The 18,830-nt window shown below is 47.6% G+C and overlaps 1 long non-coding RNA gene across 1 annotated transcript; it reads left to right on the forward strand.

Moving 5' to 3' along the window:
• The first annotated feature begins 1,949 nt into the window (after positions 1–1,949).
• LOC144936400 (uncharacterized) lies at positions 1,950–5,400 on the forward strand. Its single transcript, XR_013637426.1, has 3 exons — positions 1,950–2,056; positions 3,127–3,294; positions 5,320–5,400. It is a non-coding gene; the product is annotated as an uncharacterized LOC144936400 (long non-coding RNA).
• The last annotated feature ends 13,430 nt before the right edge of the window (positions 5,401–18,830 follow it).

Here is an 18,830-nt window from a genome sequence, read left to right on the forward strand (position 1 = left end):
GAGTGATGTTATCCAGGTCTCGTGATTTGTCCATTTGGTTAAACAAAACAAACTGGAAATTGAGCCGTGACATCCTGGGTTTGTACCCAGGCAAAAATAGAACTATGTATTTAAAGCGGGTTGTCATGTTTTGCAATTTTATGTTTGCAGCTCCATCACCAGTGAGTGCAATGATGAACCGAATATAATTACTTACATGACATATTTTTGTATAATCCATGCTAGATTCATAATAAAGTGTTTTGGGTTAGATCGCATACGTATAAATGTGGCATAACCCTCCACCACCCGACACAGCCAGTAAAGTTCGTCACGTAAACAACGCGCCAATTAGTTAACTACTTCAGCCCACCGGTGTGCTGGAGAATATTGGTCGCCAAAGCCTACGTGTTAAAAATTCATGCTACATGTTCCAAGTGTTGAAGGCAACATTTATAAATGCCGGATGGTTGATTCAAGGTTAACATCTTTAGCATAAAGTGTGTACTACCTGCAGTGACATATTGGGGCAATTTCCAGACATGTTGAGATTCTCTGAATGAGGTATTTTCAGATACAACCTTCTATTTTTTAGCAAATCAGCACCAGCCCTGATCTATCCACTGGTAGATAAAAAAAATAATCTAAAGCTGTTGCCCTTTCTTGGTATTAGAATTCAACACTCCCCTTAGCTTCTTCACATGAGTTGATTTCATCACTCCATCTCAGATGTGACATGTGCGTCGAAGTGATGCCATACTCTGTCTTCAAAGGAGAAGGCCGGATAGCAAAGTGCAGATTAATATCATCTGTCTGCCACGTATGAGAGAGTGTTGTCCCCTCGCATGTGTGGGTATTCTCCAGGTGCTGCAGTTTCCACCCACATGTATAAACACTCAATAACTGGCTGAAATGATCTTGATATATAGAGCACTGCAGAGTTTGGGCAATTGTTGGCACTAGCTCACCACTTGACTGCCTTCTGGCTCGTCAGTTGTTCCTCAGCGGCTGTGACATGTAATTTGCACGAACGGCGCTATATATATAACTAAAACACAACAACATGTGGAAACTTGCATAGTGATAATGAATAAATAATAATTTACAGCCCTCTGTCAATACACTGCTGGATGAAGCCTTCCCGGCGCTGTTTTGGTCATGGTAGTTTCACCAAACTCCACCCACGCTGATCGTTGTGGGTGGTAAAATTGGGGCCCAAGATCGGTTCAGATATCACCACTCAGCACTGATGTTAGCCATGGCCGGGAATCAAACTCAGGTCATTAGGCCGATAGTGCAAGTCGCGAATTATGCACCAACACTTCCCCCATACGGCAAATTATTAATTATCACAGCACACTACCATCAATGTCAAGGGCATACTTACTTACTTAATCACAAGGCATCACATTTAACACATGCAAACGTGGCTTTCAAACAATAATACACAAAAAACAATTCACATTTACGTTGCAAATAAATGCCACCAAACCCAAACCGTCATCCAGCAGCGCAATGGAAAAATGGGACTATACATGTGCTTGGGCGAATGCCCACCACTCGAAGCAAATGCAATGCAGATATGCACCGCGAAAATCCGGAGGAAAGCGTGTGAGGGATAGGAAACAAATGGGACGACAAATAGAGGGCTGGATATAAAACTTGGTTACAGTTAATAATGCAACTTGCAAAGTGCTGACTGGGTAGGGGGGAAGCGGGGGGGGGGGTGGTAGGGGGGTAAGGGGGGATGAGCGTGGCCAAACGTGGGCTCGGGTGAAATGGTCACAGTGGATTTGAGGCAGCACGCAAGCTGTCAGCTCCGCATAATTCATTAGCTTTGCTGGAAATTTTGTTTGTTGGGCCATGGGACGCCACCCCCCCCCCCATCCATTCATTTTCGAACGGCCGGTCGCATTGTGGGCCGAGCTAGAGGCCCCCTGGGAGACCAGCTTCTAGGCCTGCGCAAACAAACACCGGGCATGAAGGGCTCCTTGCTGTCGACGCACAAATGCGGGGTTTGTGTCCCGCGCGTGGCTCGGAGTTCTGGGGTTGGCTCTCCGCTTAAGAAGCGCTGAAGGTCAGTGGCATTGTGGGGGGCGGGGGGGGGGGAGATGACTTAATACCCCGTGGTCTTCCACTGCACAAAATAAATGTGCTTCTCTGTGTGTTGGGTAATTGAGGCACACAACTGGTTCTGCTTACGCGGCGAGGCGGATTTTTTTTTGTCGTGGACGTTTGCCATTAGGTTTTGGGCGGATCGTAGCGGTGGCCCCACACACGCGCGCACGCGTGCGAGCGAATTCTTGTCTTAAAGCGCCGTCGCGCGCCACACGCAAGGCTTATCCTCAAGATTTCTGACACCTCCCATTAAGCCCCTGTTATTCCACAGAGCCGGCCAGAAGCATTAAAGGAAGCTTGAAATTAATGCAGAAATAACAATTAATGGGCGTTTTTTTTGGCTTGAATACTTGCTCAAGCCAAGTAAAATACTGTTTTTAATAAAGTTTAAAAAACACGTACGCCGCTTGTATGGTGTAAGTAATGTTAACCGGCTAACATGGAATCATTTTCAAAACATGTAACAACATGGCAAAGATACGTACACACTAAATTTTTCTTTCAGAATGAACATGCCTCAATGGTTATAAACAAGTACCAAACTCCAGATTTGGATTTAAATATAGGGCTGTCCTATGTACGAACTACATTTATTGCACACTTCTTAATGTAATGGACCACATTGGCATCTTAGCCAGAAAAAAAAACACAAATACAATATATCTCAATGTGTTTTTCTTTAAACCAAACATGGGGATTTTATTTAAAATGTTAATGTGCTTTAATAAACACTATAATTCAAAATGCAAATATATATATACTGCAGTTACAACATTAAAAAATACAGCAATTTGTAAATTATCACCACTCCCAAAAAACATTTTTATGGTTTGTAAAACTATGTTCCAATGCCAGATCTCTATATGTTTTTCTTTCAACAAGAAACACTGACTTTATTCAGGCCCTTGCACCCTACTACAATCTTCGCCAAACTTCATTCGGCATAGGAAGCACATGCATTGCGTGCCGTAAAGAGGTCGGAGTGACCTAAACATCTTTTGATCGGTCAAATATTTGTATTTATTTCAGTTAAGAGGGGGAAGAAGAAGAAAAAAAAAACTCCACGTACAACGATGCAGAGACTTCTTTGGTTCGGACACGCAAAGGGAACCGAGGTCGACAAGTGACCATCGGTGTCCTCGCACCGCCACGTGGCCGGAGCAAGAAGCAGGGGTCGCCGTCCACGCACGCAGAGAGGTGGTGGACTTACACGAAGGCCTACGGGAAGCGATTGCACTTAGCGCGACGTAATTCAACGGGGGTATGCAAGATGCGACTGTGAGCCCCCCCCCCCCCCCCGCTTTTTTTGATCCCGACTCACTCTTGCTGAAATGGCTACGGATGTTTTTAACCCCGTATACAATAATATTTAACGCTATACTTATTTATATTATTTCAGTTGCACCGTGTTATGGGTTTAGAGGAAGACAGTCTCACATTGGCAGTATTAATTAAAACATATGTAAATGTACAATACTCACAATTAAGTTGCCATTCGTCTTCCTTTCATGCGCATATCGGAAAAATCCTGGTGGTATTCAGTAACAAACACCAGTAGCGCTGCTATATTTCACGTTGTGTGTATTTTTCTGAAATGTTATTCATTTGTAAAAATGTTGTTTTTTTGGCATTTATGGTTAATTGTTGGAAATTTTTTTATTGTTACTTGTTCATCTGTTGATTTGGGGCCCCCTTGTGGCCAACTTGGCCCCTATGCCTCGTATTACGTTGCCATCTACCGCCAACCACAATAGCTCTGTTTCTCTTCTGTCATCACAGAAGAGAAACAGAGCTATTGTGTCCGGGCCTTTGTTTAAGACATATGCATTTTCCAGATCTTGGCGTGTTTCAGTCTAGTTCACATTGTGGATTTGTCAGCTCAAATAAAGTTATACATTCTCATAATGGAGGTTTTTGGGTTTTTATCGCGTAAATATAAACGTGTCGTTAAACCCGCCACCACCTGACGCAGCCAATTAGTAAGGTTTGTCACTAAAGAAAAACATGCCAATTCGTTACTAGTTCAGCACACCGGTGGGTTGGAGGCTAAACCACAACATTTACACTTCGAGTCGTAAATGCAAATGTTGTGGGTTGACTCTCCATGGCTAACATCAGGTTCGCGAAAGCCTACGTGTTAAATTGTACATTCCTTTAAAAGTTCCCAAACATTGATGTCACTCGCTCAGGGCACACACATTCCTACGTGCAAGTCGGTAGAGGGTGAGCGGTCTTACCGCAGTGGAATACGTACACGTACGTACATAGCCGTTGGCATGCTCTGCATCATCCTCATTGTCAATCCACTGCTGGATGAAGGCCTCTCCATGCCGTGCGAGTCGAGCAAGTTGATTGACCATACAGCCAACAGGCTGGGCGGTGTGTCGGTGATGGAAGGCACCCGGGACTGGTTCAGATTTAACTTAAACCTGATGTTCGCCATGGCCAGGTAATGCCCCCAGGTCACCAGGTTCGGAGCGGGGTGCGTTAATCAACCGCTCGGCGCCATTTATTGCCGTGCGAATAACGAAATATAGAAATAATCAATATTTAATCAATCTTGAAGTTAATGTTCTTCTTTAATCTTCATCACCAGCTAACCTCAACGGTGCTTTGCTCTTGGTGGATATTGAAACCAGTTCTGCTTAGAAATACGATATCTACAAGTAACTGGACATGTTCTTAAATAGCTCAAATGTATCGTTTGTAGTGTATGGAATTCTTGTGCCTGTGTGTGTGTGTAAACTTTAGCCAAAGCAGAGCTTGTAGCATTGAGTCACAATGTATGTGTTGCCACAAACCATTGCAAAATTATTCACAATTAAGGAATGTTAAAATTGTATATTTTTCGTTTCAGCAAGTGGTGAGGTATTGTTACATTGTGTATGTGTATATGCAATGCATTGTAGAAAGCAACTGGGGGTCCCATAATATTTCGTGGAAACAAAAACCCCCATCGGATATGCTCGGAGGATCATTATGATTTAATTATTCCTCAGCGATCTCAATGAAAGGGAGCATTGTTCGAATTCAAGAGCAAAAGATGCGATTTATGTTGCGCGGGCGTGACGGACGCTGATCCCTCTCTGTGTGCTCGGGAAGCAGAAACGCATGCAAAACAAGTGTTCCCTGACATCAAACCAACGAATTAGGGCCTTGTTTGTGTTGTGAGACACCCCCCCCTCCGCCCCCCTCCCTTCTGTCGGTTCGACACTGCTGCAGCTTGGGCACCATTCCGCTGAGGCTCGAGACAAGACACGCGCCCTCCGCACACAACAACTGTCCGCTCACGATCAGGGTCAAGAGGTCATCACGGCCAAGGCGCGCCGTGGCTGCCACCAGAGTTCGCTACTGCCCTCTTCCCTCCCTCCTGCCTTCCTTCTGATCTGCTAGATCACCTCCTAGTTGGTGTAACGTTGGCGCGCTCTTAGATGCGGCTTATGCGGCCGTCTGGAACGCCCTTCCCTCCGATATTAGGAAGCCACTGGAGCTATGCACTTTCAAATCTCGACCGAAAACTCGTCTCTTTAGAATTGGTTTTTGGGTTTAGTTTGTTGGCCTTCCACCGCAACTCCGATTAGCACAGTTGGCTATGTACGGTGAGAAAGAAGTGTTACATGCATACCTAACTTGTCTGCTCTTACAGTCTTCCCGCTATCGGGAATTAGGTCTTCGTGTTGGTCGACAGCCTCTGCGTGCCACTGCAATGCCTCTGTGTGTAACCCTGACCTCTTCCATTCTATACATCATGTCCCACCGAAGAAGCAACTTCCTGTTTTTATGATATCTACAACACCTTCTTGCCACTCTCTAATTACGAACGTCTCATGTGCTTACCCTATCCTTGCGTGTATACACGGAGTGTGTTGGGGTGCATTATGGGTAAATGTATACACCGTATGAAGCAGCATATGTATCTCCGCATGCCTAGAAAATAAATATGTCACCATCCATCGGCCTACTTTCCCAGACCAATATTATTCGGCAAATCTGCTTTGCTTCAACAAATGCCGCTGCACAATATTGGTGTGGAAATGCAATAAGTCGATGAACCTAATAATATTGTGGACTTTTATCCGGAGAAACAGAACGGAGTTCTCATTACGCGTGCTTCAATCTTACTTTAAATTACTAGCATCCTTCACAAACATCTGTATTCAAAGGCCAGAAGTTTAGTTTTCCATTGCGTTGCATTGTTAAGAGACAGCTCTCTGCTAAAGTTGAGATCAATGCTCTTTCAAAGTAGATTATTATTAGGCATACCGCCTGATATTACGTGGTTCAGTTACACGGTCATTCATAAAACGTATATAACACAAACTGAAAAGTGTCCAAAGCAGCGTGGAGAGATGCACGCTAGGAATGTACTCCGACACTGAAGAGGATTACGAGACTTAGCGAACGTATCTAGGTTCATGACATAATTTAACTTAAGTGAAGTAAGCTGGCTTGGGCTAAGACCCGTCAACAGAAGAGATGGCTAACAGTCCCAGTAGCCAAGGTCTGAAACGCGTCCAAGGGGATCCGACCGAAGCGGAGATGGAGCGATTAAATCAGCTCAAGTGCATGTCTCAATGTGCGTTGTTACGCACATCGCAAGATCGTGAGAGATGGTGGTTTGGGGAGCCCTTCATCCAGCAGTGACTTGATCGTGGACCGCTGCCGATGACGACGGTGTCACTGCATGTGCACGCGCGATTTGTCCTAAAAAATAGCAGCCCTCTCTGGAGATGTCAGCCTGTGCCTCCGTCCGCTGAACATCGCATCGCCTGGCTTGAGGCGCCCTTGGCCCCCTCGGGAGGTTTTCTGGCGGCACCATGCAAACTGTGCAGCTAAGCAGGTTTAATGTGTTCCAGTGGCTCGCCTGGGACTCCCGGAGGAATTTGGAATCCCTGTCTTGTTCAACAAGAAGCCAACTGAATCCAATTAGCGACTGCCGTAACGACGCCGTTTCAAGCAAATTGCCAGAGGGGAAGTTTTATGCCACGTCTTCTGTCTTCTGTGTGCCTTGTCACAGAGGCGGCAGGGCGTGCGCTGACGTTAATTATAAGCAGTTTCTTCATGACCTAATAATAATAATAATCATGATAATTATTTGCAGCCCTTGGCCAACCTACTGCTTGAAAATGAAAGGTCGTCCCAGATCGTGTTTGTCATGGCGGTTGCTGTTGATCATACCTCGCCATGCTGGAGTCAATGCGATCGGATGAATTGTGGAGGGCGGGTGTGGGGGTGGAAGGGGATCAGAGTCCAGGCAGTCTTGAATTCAAGGTCGGGACGTACAAGGCTGAGGCTGAGGTTGAGGCCATCGTCGTATGTATGTATGTATTATGTTGAACTTCTGTCACACTGTACGTAGCCAACCGTGTTCCTTGTGGAAGCCAGGAACCACAAGGCCAGGGGCCTTGAGATCAAGGCCAGTCAAGGCTAAAGCCTCCGAGCTGACCACATTGAGCAGAGCCCATGTCGCAGTTTGGAAACTTCCAAACGCTTTCAAAGAAAACGGATAAATCACGTTGCAATTCACCTCCTTGCCATTTGCTTTTGGGAACACAATTTCTTGGCAATCTAAAAAATTGCAATCCGAGAAACACGAGCAACATTTTTGTATGAAAGCTGACAAGGTCAAGTTCACGAGCTGACAATAATCCATCAAAGCCAACAATTTGGTATTGAGGACTAAAGACTGGTTCCAGTTCTGGTTCACGCATAAGACGTTTGCCATGTCCACGAATCAAACTGAGGTCGCCCCCGTTTCGCTGCGCAGTGCGCTAATCATTGTGCTACCGACCCATAATCACATCCCATTCATATTGTGCAAATTCACAAGAGGTTAAACAATTAATGTATGAATATGTTAATACAGTATCTTATTATGTACGGGAATGCATTTATTTACAAAGCGCTCATCCAAGCCACAGTTTGTTTTTACAGGTTAGAGGTCTCATGTGCTACTCATTCGCTCAAATAATAATAATGTGCATTGGTGTCGTGAAATACGCTTGTGTACTCAAAAGGCAAGCGTTTGCTCTATTTATATTTTCTCTTAAGTATTTATTTGATTTTCTAGCGTCGTCAACAACAACAAGAGGCACCAACTATTTGACGTTCTTCAGGATTAGCATCCGACGCTTCCACACCAGCCAACCACGTCGCAGTGCAACGTGGTTGTGTTTCGAGCGACACACATCAGGCCTGACCGATCAACCACCCGCACCCAGTGCAGCTTTCGTGCACTCCGCAAACTCTCATTTCGCCAGGAAGTTTGTGAATCTGAGCTTTTTCTCGCGCAGTAACCTATTCTTAATTTCATGTATATTGGCCTAATTCTAAAACACATCGAAGCGTTACCCACCCCCCCACCCCACCTTTGTTTAAAGCAGTTGGCACTCTCGGTAACCTTTTCGCGTGAAATGTAATTGCCGTTTAGAAAACGTGGTCACACATTAAACCTTCGCAAATATCCACCTATATCTCAATTTCGGTCGATCGGTGATGGCAACAATTTGTTGTAATTTCAAACGGTCCCGATAACTTTGGCAATTAATGAACACGTATCACCGAGTGAATTTGACGTGCGCACCACAACCACGCTTCGCAATTCCTCGTCAACGATCCGATGGCTTTTTTTTTCATTCAAATTACCTGCGGGGGGGGGGGGGGGGGCTGTGAACCTGCAATCGGTACATGCCCGAGCATTTGTCTTGCGACTGTTTCTCTCCCCACCTCACCCCCGATGCCTTCTAACAACCACCGCCACACGTGGCGCCGTAACGAAGACGCATTCCCGCTTCACGCGTGCGCACGCCCTGACGCTGTTATTGTTGCTCGATGTTGCTTGCCGCCGCCGACGCCGCCGCCGAGCGAAAGAGACGTTGATCGTGTTTGAATTAACCGCAGCATGTGCTTCCGATTAGATCGGAGCCTCAAAAGCGGACCGTTCACGTTTTGTAAGTGCCCCCCTTTTTCTGGTGCTTTGTCAGTGCACAGCAGCCTGCCATGGCGCTAATGAATTAATGAAGACAAAGTATGCAATGGTATGGAAGGGGGGGGCGGTTGGGATGGGGGGAGGGGAGGACGCAACGATCGTGTAAATATTATTAATTGGGCATATTGTATTGCTTCGGAATTGAATCGAAAAAGCGTGCATTTTTATGACCCCAAGTATTTGCAAATGCAACACGGCTTCGTATTCACGTCACGTGAATGGACACATTCATTGCTTGTTCGCCCTTTGTTGTGAGCCTTTCAAACAATAATAATTCACTGCCGGATGGAGGCGTCTGTGTCGGTCATTGGGTCTGTTTGAGCAATCTTCCCAATGCTGGTAGGGGCGCGTTGGTAAGTGGAGCCCCAAATACCTGTTTAGATATCACTCACCACTGATGTTTAGCCGTGGCTGGGAATCAAAGTCAGGTCACCAATGTGTTCGTGCGGCGGCGCGCTTACCACTGTGCCACCGCTCCACCCACATTCGCCACGATCTGCTGGATGGAGATCTCCCCAAGTCGTCGTCGTCGTCACTCTTTGCGCATTAAATTGATCTCGTCATTCGATCTCGGCGGCAATCAGCTTTTCTCGGGGTGTGTTCATTCTCCCGGATGCTATTTCGATCACCGATCTCAACCATCAGCCATCCTCCCATCTTGCCACGATGTGTCCAGCCCAATCCCACTCACTTTCCTTCACGGGCAATGCGATGTCTCTCCGATTAGCATTTGCCCTCTGATCCACGTCTTCCTCCTCTTCCGTCTCTCATTCCAAGTGCGGATTTGCTAGCTCAGGCCGAGTGATGAACGTTTCTTTTGTGAAGCTTTTGCCACGCAGATATGCAACACGTGGCACGACACGGAAAACCCGTACTCGGATTACTCGTCGGTAGGAAAACGTACGCGTCACTTTATCGTGAACGACTAGCAACCGTTTGGACATACGTTCATAAGCGTGTGACTTGTTTGTGGTTACTCATTGAATTTTTGTTTTGTACACGGAGTGCCAAAAATGGCCCAATGTTGCCAACACCTGGTATGTGCAATTTGGGAATGCCTCACCTGGAATTCGTAATAATATGATCACAGGATCATTGTGGAGGCCTTTGTCCAGCAGTGGATTGACCATGGCTGATGAAGAGTAATACAGCAAGGAGTTGAGTTGCGACTGTAGTCTAGGTGACTCGTTCTCTGAAAAACACTACCGATAGACGTTATCTTGTTTCCTCAGAGTTTTACCTCAACTTCTAGAGGCGATAAGAAAACAACAGAATGATTAATTTCTATATTCATTCACGTAATTCTTCGTTCGTGTGATTAATTGAAAGCACAATGTTTCGCTTCATATATTCGCTGATGTTTTGCACGAGAGCTTTGCTTAATCAACGCATTACAATGTCATTTAATTGGATTATTTTAATGTAATTAAGCAGGTATTTAAACCAATGGTATGCGATTCTTTTTTTAAATGCCATTGCGATCTGCAGTACTTGGGCCACCATTCATCTCGCTTTACAAGAGCAGACCATTTCCGCCGTATATATACGCGTATATTATTTTTTGTAAAGAATTAAGAATTCCCAAATTCTCACCTGCAATAATTTGTAAGTAGATGTACAAGAGCGGCCAAAAAAATGTTGCTTTCATCGACGCACCAACCGCCGTCATTTTTGGTTTGGCTGAGGTCCAGCGTGCCTTAAAAACATTGGACATTCACCAAATATGGCTTCCTTTCCAAATTCCTGCAATTTCTCCGACGGGTTTTTGGGGGACGTAAAATCGGAATGACCCAAAGCATACAAATCAGCTGTCATGGGTTTTTAAAGTGTCTTGCGGAGTGACCATTTGGGTGTTAGAATTCGTTCATGCGGGACAGAAATTATTTTAATTTGCTTCAAACTGCGGACATATTTACCCGGAGAGATGTACTGGAGGCGCTCAGTGTCAAATACAATTTGAAGGAGAGCGCTGAAAGTAACTGAGCGCACGGCGCCTCAACCCTCATTCACACAACCTCTGACGTCACTGACGCAGCCTCACACGTCACTGACACAGCCTCTGACGTCACTGACACAGCCTCTGACGTCACTGACACAACTGTACGTCGCTACAATAAAGCACGGGGGGGAATTGCCCATGTCAAGAGCAGAGAGAAGCCTCTTCAAAGCTTCCAGCATGGTGGTCAAGTACTTTAGGCTGGCGACGCAAGGTCAAGGGTTGATGCCGTGATGCGATTGTTAGCGCAATGGATTTCCAATCCAGAGGTTGTTCGGTTCAATCCGATCTCCGGGCGCGGCGGTTACAACAATGGGGCAAGTCTCTTCAATCTCCCGCCCACCCCGCCTCTGTCCGCCCAGCAGCGTGGATGGGCACAACCACAATTAGTCGATCGGCATGTCGCGTGTGGTGGGGTAAAGTGTGGGTACACACACCTCGTCCCAGCAGTGCGTCAAGCGGTGTAGGAGTGCTTCAAAGTGTCCCCTGCTAGAGGGGGGCCCTCCCCTTCCATGGCAGGCGTCGTGGCCGGGCACTGCGAGATCTGACCGTGTCCAAGTCCGTTACGAGGTCGCCACTCATCACAAACTGAAGCGCTTGCCACATGCGAACCACGATGCCCTCGCGTATGTCGTCAAGGGGCATCAAACCATCACTTGAACTCTGGTCATCCTCGGTCTCCGCGGCCGTCTGAAACGCTCTTCCTTCATGATATTAGGGAGCCTCTGTCGCTATTCACGTTGAAATCTCGATTGAAAACTCATTTCTTTAGAACTGCGTTTTTGTGTTTAGTTCGTTGTCCTTCCCCAAGCATTTTCGATTGGTCACGTACGGTGCGAAAGAAGTTCAACATACGTGTACATACAACCGAGGACCTTCCATCAGCAGTGGCTGGTTGGGCTGCACCATGAGGTTTTACATCGAGTGGAGAGGCCTCCATCCAGCAGTGGATGGACAAAAGGCTGAACATGTATCATAATTAAAACTTGAAAGGGAACAAACGGCCTTCGCTGCTGCCCCTGTGTGCTGTGACGGCAGAAACGCATGAAAAACAAGTTTCTTGTTACAGCTAGCCAACACATTATACTCATATTTACTCTGCTAAACCTCCTGCTGTTGGCAACTACTGTAGCAATACACAACGTTAGTTAAACTTGACACAACAAACAGGGGTATTGCTTCGTCTAATGATGAGAGTATCAATGGCTTCATGGAAAAAAAGTTGGTTTTACATTCCTGGGCGATACATTCAGAACTTGTATTGAGTGTATGCGTAAGACATGCGGTCCTTTCGATATGTAACGCAACTAACACGTTGCGACAATTGTAAGCCGTAGAAAAAAAATGTCCGCACGATGCTGTCATCACCATCAGCCATGGTCAGTCCACTGCTGGATGAAAACATCCCCAAGGGCCACGTGGTAATTCATCGAGCTCAGGTTGTGGGCAACCTTTCGATAAAGAAGAAGAGACATTTAGTTTTAGCTTTTGCCTTTGACCAGCTACTTGTACACAAACACAGATCAGCGGGTATACAGCAGATGACAACAACACAGTCTGACTTAAATAAACAGAATAGGTGATGGAATAAACTGCGCCTATTTAGAGCCCCCGCACCATCCACCCCTGAGAGATTCCACGGTGACCCAATTCCCTGCCATATTCAATAAATTATCTTTACGTAAAAATTACGTTTCAAGATATAAGTTTAGAGAAAGAAAAAATACGGCTGCCCGCAAAGGAGGCAGCCAAAGAGTCGCAAAGGGGCAGCCAAAGAGCCTCAAGGAGAGAGCCAAAGAGCCACAAGGAGACAGACAAAGAGCCACAAGGAGAGAGCCAAAGAGCCACAAGGAGAGCCAAAGAGCCTCAAGGAGAGAGCTAAAGAGCCTCAAGGTGAGAGCCAAAGAGCCACAAGGAGAGAGCCAAAGAGCCACAAGGAGAGCCAAAGAGCCTCAAGGAGAGAGCTAAAGAGCCTCAAGGTGAGAGCCAAAAAGCTACAAGGAGACAAAGAGCCACAAGGAGACAAAGAGCCACAAGGAGAGAGCCAAAGAGCCTCAAGGAGACAGACAAAGAGCAACAAGGAGAGAGCCAAAGAGCCACAAGGAGAGAGCCAAAGAGCCACAAGGAGAGAGCCAAAGAGCCTCAAGGAGACAGACAAAGAGCCACAAGGAGAGAGCCAAAGAGCCACAAGGAGAGAGCCAAAGAGCCACAAGGAGAGAGCTAAAGAGCCACAAGGAGAGAGCCAAAGAGCCACAAGGAGAGAGCCAAAGAACCACAAGGAGAGAGCCAAAGAGCCACAAGGAGAGAGCCAAAGAGCCACAAGGAGAGAGCCAAAGAGCCTCAAGGAGAGAGCCAAAGAGCCTCAAGGAGAGAGCCAAAGAGCCACAAGGAGAGAGCCAAAGAGCCACAAGGAGAGAGCCAAAGAGCCTCAAGGAGAGAGCCAAAGAGCCACAAGGAGAGAGCCAAAGAGCCTCAAGGAGAGAGCCAAAGAGCCACAAGGAGAGAGCTAAAGAGCCTCAAGGAGAGAGCCAAAGAGCCACAAGGAGAGAGCCAAAGAGCCTCAAGGAGACAGACAAAGAGCCACAAGGAGAGAGCCAAAGAGCCACAAGGAGAGAGCCAAAGAGCCACAAGGAGAGAGCCAAAGAGCCACAAGGTGAGAGCCAAAGAGCCTCAAGGAGACAGACAAAGAGCCACAAGGAGAGAGCCAAAGAGCCACAAGGAGAGCCAAAGAGCCTCAAGGAGAGAGCTAAAGAGCCTCAAGGTGAGAGCCAAAAAGTCACAAAGAGACAAAGAGCCACAAGGAGAGAGCCAAAGAGCCTCAAGGAGACAGACAAAGAGCCACAAGGAGACAGACAAAGAGCCACAAGGAGACAGACAAAGAGCCACAAGGAGAGAGCTAAAGAGCCACAAGGAGAGAGCCAAAGAGCCACAAGGAGAGAGCCAAAGAGCCTCAAGGAGAGAGCTAAAGAGCCTCAAGGAGAGAGCCAAAGAGCCACAAGGAGAGAGCCAAAGAGCCTCAAGGAGACAGACAAAGAGCCACAAGGAGAGAGCCAAAGAGCCACAAGGAGACAGACAAAGAGCCACAAGGAGAGAGCCAAAGAGCCTCAAGGAGACAGACAAAGAGCCACAAGGAGAGAGCTAAAGAGCCTCAAGGAGAGAGCCAAAGAGCCACAAGGAGAGAGCCAAAAAGCCACAAGGAGAGAGCCAAAGAGCCACAAGGAGAGAGCCAAAGAGCCACAAGGAGAGAGCCAAAGAGCCACAAAGAGAGAGCCAAAGAGCCACAAGGAGAGAGCTAAAGAGCCTCAAGGTGAGAGCCAAAGAGCCACAAGGAGAGAGCCAAAAAGCCACAAGGAGAGAGCCAAAGAGCCACAAGGAGAGAGCCAAAGAGCCACAAGGAGAGAGCTAAAGAGCCTCAAGGAGAGAGCTAAAGAGCCTCAAGGAGAGAGCTAAAGAGCCTCAAGGAGAGAGCTAAAGAGCCACAAGGAGAGAGCCAAAGAGCCACAAGGAGAGAGCTAAAGAGCCACAAGGAGAGAGCTAAAGAGCCTCAAGGAGAGAGCTAAAGAGCCACAAGGAGAGAGCTAAAGAGCCTCAAGGAGAGAGCTAAAGAGCCTCAAGGAGAGAGCTAAAGAGCCACAAGGAGAGAGCTAAAGAGCCACAAGGAGAGAGCCAAAGAGCCACAAGGAGAGAGCTAAAGAGCCTCAAGGAGAGAGCCAAAGAGCCACAAGGAGAGAGCCAAAAAGCCACAAGGAGAGAGCCAAAGAGCCACAAGGAGAGAGCCAAAGAGCCACAAGGAGAGAGCCAAAGAGCCACAAGGAGAGAGCCAAAGAGCCACAAGGAGAGAGCTAAAGAGCCACAAGGAGAGAGCTAAAGAGCCACAAGGAGAGAGCCAAAGAGCCACAAGGTGAGAGCCAAAGAGCCACAAGGAGAGAGCCAAAGAGCCACAAGGAGAGAGCCAAAGAGCCACAAGGAGAGAGCCAAAGAGCCACAAGGAGAGAACCAAAGAGCCTCAAGGAGAGAGCCAAAGAGCCTCAAGGAGAGAGCCAAAGAGCCACAAGGAGAGAGCCAAAGAGCCACAAGGAGAGAGCCAAAGAGCCACAAGGAGAGAGCCAAAGAGCCACAAGGAGAGAGCTAAAGAGCCACAAGGAGAGAGCCAAAGAGCCACAAGGTGAGAGCCAAAGAGCCTCAAGGAGACAGACAAAGAGTCACAAAGAGAGAGCCAAAAAGCCACAAGGAGAGAGCCAAAGAGCCACAAGGAGAGAGCCAAAGAGCCACAAGGAGAGAGCCAAAGAGCCACAAGGAGAGAGCTAAAGAGCCTCAAGGAGAGAGCCAAAGAGCCACAAGGAGAGAGCCAATGAGCCACAAGGAGAGAGCCAAAGAGCCACAAGGAGAGAGCCAAAGAGCCACAAGGAGAGAGCTAAAGAGCCTCAAGGAGAGAGCTAAAGAGCCACAAGGAGAGAGCCAAAGAGCCACAAGGAGAGAGCCAAAGAGCCACAAGGAGAGAGCCAAAGAACCACAAGGAGAGAGCTAAAGAGCCTCAAGGAGAGACCCAAAGAGCCACAAGGAGAGAGCCAAAGAGCCACAAGGAGAGAGCCAACGAGCCTCAAGGAGACGGACAAAGAGCCACAAGGAGAGAACCAAAGAGCCTCAAGGAGAGAGCCAAAGAGCCACAAGGAGAGAGCCAAAGAGCCACAAGGAGAGAGCCAAAGAGCCACAAAGAGAGAGCCAAAGAGCCACAAGGAGATAGCCAAAGAGCCTCAAGGAGAGAGCCAACGAGCCTCAAGGAGACGGACAAAGAGCCACAAGGAGAGAACCAAAGAGCCTCAAGGAGAGAGCCAAAAAGCCTCTAGGGAGCATGCGGCTCCGGAGCCGGAGGTTGCCGACCCCTGATCTCGCTCCTGCGTGCGAGCTGTTTTCATGACTCCCTCCAATCAGTTACCAACCGTCATCCATCGATCTTGACCATCGGCCATCACCCCCCCCTTCCTTGCGACACGTCCTGCCAAAACCCATTTACTTTACCGAAGAGTTCGGATGGCTTCATCCACCCGTGTCTGTCCCCACGTGTCCTTCTGTCAGCGTCTCTCCACGCAATCTTCGCAGTGGTGTTCACTCCGTTAGCAGCTCAGGGGGCGCGGCAATCGGACACGTGGGGCCCCAAAATTTGATTTGATTTTAAATTAAATAAAACTTGGAAATGTAAATGGGAGCATTTTGATTGTTTAAAAATGTCAACCTCGTTTTAAATTAGTTGTCCTTTTACACTGTTGTCGAAAACTTGTCTCGGGTGTTTGCCTTGGGGGGCCCAACTCGTCGCTTTGGCCATCAGAGGTGGGGCAAGGCACCCCCCCCCCCGCTCATCACACGACTGCATCTTCATGACGCTGTATCGGTACTCAAAACGAAACTCCGCTCAGCACGGTTGGCTACGTACGGCTCGAAAGAAGTTCAGCATGCGTACACACATGCAATGTCATTTACTACTCAAATTTATGTTGTGCAGTGTTCATATTTTTACAGTGCTGAGACAGTGCTGGAAATGCCACGTTCCCATGGCAGAAGAGAGTCAACGCATGGGATTATACTGGTAGGAACCTCCTGGTTACACCAGCCCACAGGGGATTATTGTGTCCGTCGTGCAGGGAGGGGCTGGGTGGGGAGGGGAGGGTGGGGAGGGGCTGGGTGGGGAGGGTGGGGCTGGGTGGGGAGGGGAGGGTGGGGAGGGGCTGGGTGGAGGGTGGGGAGGGGCTGGGTGGGGTGGGGAGGGGCTGATCACCCCGTGGTGCCCTTATAAAACTCAACGTTTAACCTACTCACGCCGGCTTGTGCCCGCCCTCGCAGTCGGGCATATTTGCGGAATACACCACGCCACCGTTGACCCTGGCCATTGACCGAGCAACCCAACGTTCCTACCAGCTCCCTCCGCAGGAATGTGTTCACTGTTGACTTCTTCACACACTGGTACCCATCGTGATCCGCTGGCTCGAAGCAATCTGGACGGTTTATTTTATGATGTGTTGTTTCTATTTTACATATGCATTGTATAATGATGATGCCCATTTTCACACAGAAAGCCCTCGCCCAGTCTTACGATTATTTTCAGCAAGATCTTGCCTTGAGTTGCTTGTGCAATTCAATTAACGAGTGTTCGGCTTGTGGCAGGAAACCAGAGCGCCTGGAGAACACACACCGCTCATGCATGGGTGATGCCACTCACATTTCTGCACAGACTGATTTGAGAAATCTTTGCTCTAGTGGCTTCCTTCCGATATTAATGGCTTCCTAATATCGGAAGGAAGAGCGTTCCAGACGGACGCAGAAGCGCATCTGAAAAGCATGCGATGCTGTAACCGTCTTTGTTCAATGGCGAGGTCACTGTGATGTCCACTGAGCTCTAAAGCTCTTCCAGAAGTGACCTTGCCACAAACGATAGCTCAACGAATTGGCTTATCATCATGTGGAAAGTTACAGCAGTCAAATCATCTAAACGCGCGTTGATTCTAAATGTAGAGGGGGAAACCACGCAACCACGGGGAGAACATGCAAACTCTAAATATACAGGCGTCAGGGTCTAGATCGAACCCACGACCTTCTCCATACCGGGTAGTTAACGTCGCACGATCCTGGCAACCCACTTTGAATGCAAAAATAAAAAAAATGCCATCTTGATCCCTTGAAGATTAAAACGCTGGAATGATTGAGTCTCAGGGCTTATTTTGAGGAGGGTAGCCATCTTGGCAAGCTTGACTGATTTACATGTCTTGTTGTTGATTGTAATCTGAAGGCAACTCGAGTGCCCATGTGTATGATGGGGATCACAAACACCGCACAAATGAGTAAAATCCCACTTGCTGTACTGACCACTGCAGGCCACTTGTTGCCGGGCATGGTAGGTGCGACGGATTCAGCTAAATCCCCATGTGATCCATCAACCCCATATCCAAGTTTCTGACTTGTAGACAAGTACCACAATGTGTACATTTTTTGCACATTGGGCATGCACTGCGTAGGTCGCCAGTTCGATCTCCAGGCACGGCAGTTGAAGACGCAGAATGCACCAGATGCTGCCAGATCTCGCAAGCCAGGCAGGCTTGAGCCACCATGCGCCAAAGTCAGGTGTGATCGGCGCTGTGGGCAGTAGAGGGCAATGACATTTGCGTTGTTCTGCACTCCTCTCCACCTTCATTAATCGGCGATGACCAGCGTGGTGAAGTATGGTCAGCAATCCCACACGGCCCATAAGGCATGGGGAGTCCCTCCTCTAGCAGCGGATTGACAAGAAACATAATCAGGCTGAACATGTACAGCCTCTTGTGATGTGGTCACATTGAGATGTTTATAAATTGGAATGTCATCATATTACATTCTTGATACTGTTCTGGATTTCTTAGCTTATTTATTCACTATATACAATTTCGTACTTCAGGCCACATTGTATTGTGTTACATTGACATCGAATTGAATCCATTTCCAAAGTTTATCTTTGAACATGCTCCTTGTATTTCTCGGATTCCAAGCAATCCAAATTTAAGTCTGCAGGTGGCAGCACGAGTTCCAATAAAAGAGGACAGAAATTGAGAAGAGCCGCTTCAACTTTGCTCGGAATACAGCAACGTGTATGGAGCGCCGTCGAGAGTACAGCGTGCGGGACTGCGGACGCAACTCACGCATTATCAAAGTAGCCAGAAGATTTTTTTAATTTCGATTTGAAGCTTTCGTGACTGCAGGGATTCATCTCCTTGGTTCTTTCGG

Source organism: Lampetra fluviatilis, chromosome 16 (genome assembly GCF_964198595.1).
Source record: "Lampetra fluviatilis chromosome 16, kcLamFluv1.1, whole genome shotgun sequence".
Taxonomy (NCBI): Eukaryota; Metazoa; Chordata; class Hyperoartia; order Petromyzontiformes; family Petromyzontidae; genus Lampetra; species Lampetra fluviatilis.